Below are 1,536 nucleotides of genomic sequence, written 5' to 3'. Positions count from 1 at the left end.
GCAAAGACAAAATAAGGAAATCTAAAACTTATGTTTCTCCTTCTAACTTATGTTTAAATACTAGTATTTAAAGCATTGCAATGGTGGAAGCTTTTAATTATAATAATAATAATTTTCATTGTATATTTTTGGGTTTTTAATTATACTATTTTATTGTATATCCATTATTTTAATTGATCTACGTAAATATTTCATTTTTTTATTTTACATATTTTGATTTATTATTACAGGTTTTAATAATTAATATTTATACTTCTATTCCACATATACATATTTTATTTTATAATATTTCTTGTTCATTAATTTAAATTTCAGGCATCTTCCTTCCTCTTTGTTGAAACTATCAAATTAATAAACAAGTTATTAAAAAAGAACTCTAACTGATATGAAGATAATATAGTGATGAAGGACAAGAATAGCGAATACTACGAAAACAAGGGAAACTGTAGACTTAATTGAAGTTTAAGGAACATTAGTTCCATCCAGACAGAATCCAAGAAAATCAACAAATGAAACTTATTAATAATTGAAGACCAGATGCCGATGGGAAGGAAGAGAAATTATTTAATAAAAGGAATATAAAATTGGAAAAAAGGATTAAGCATAAAAAACTACACTCCCAGGCCCTAACACTGTCTTAAATATTGTTGCGACAGAGGAGGTCACGTGACTAGTATCACGCCACGTTCTTCTCGAACGTTCATGTCCCTTCCTTAATTGTCGAGAACTTACTAGATAAGTCGTAGTCTCGTATATATAAACCGGTTAGAACTGAACGTGAGGTAATGTGTAATTGAACTGCGGAGAGAGAATATTGTTGAGCACGTGAGACGTTCGTTGTGAATTATAGCGTTTGTTATAACGCGACTGTTGAAATTAAGTGTATCGCAAAGTTGTATTCAGAAAGAATAAACCAGTTTTATTTAAGAAAGGTCTTGCATCGGTAAAGTTTCTCCGGAAAGAATTTTTACGGAAAATTAACTAACGAACGGAGACGTAACAAATTGGTGTCAGAGAGTGGGACAGAAAATAAAATAAAAGAAGAAGAAGATGGAAATGAGAGGTGGCAAATCAAACTACAGCTTAGCAGATTTGATGGCAGCAATACAAGAACAGCAAAAGAAACAAGAAGAACGAGAAAAGAAACAAGAAGAGAGATTACAGCATTTGCAAGCAAACCTGCAACAGTGGCAGCTGGAACAGCAAAATAAACAAGAAGAGAGATTACAGCAGTTGTTGGAGGAAAAAGAAAAGAAACAAGAAGAGAAATTACAGAAGTCGTTGTAAGAAAAAGAAAAGAAACAAGAAGTACGAGAAAAGAAACAAGAAGAGAGATTACAGCAAATGGCAACTAGAACAAGAAAGGAAACAGGAAGAAAGTCTCCAACAGTTGCAGGAAAGTCAGCAGCAACTACAGGAAAGTCAATAACAGTGGCAAGAAGTACAAATGGAAAACATTAGTAAATTTAAAAGCGAATTGATGATACTTTTGATGCCCTAAGTGGAGCCAGGTGGTTTTCAACTCTGGACTTAAAG

Source organism: Limulus polyphemus, unplaced genomic scaffold, assembly GCF_000517525.1.
Source record: "Limulus polyphemus unplaced genomic scaffold, Limulus_polyphemus-2.1.2 Scaffold322, whole genome shotgun sequence".
NCBI classification, from domain to species: domain Eukaryota; kingdom Metazoa; phylum Arthropoda; class Merostomata; order Xiphosura; family Limulidae; genus Limulus; species Limulus polyphemus.
The sequence above is the reverse complement of the archived record's forward strand: the minus strand, read 5'-3'. Positions refer to the sequence as shown.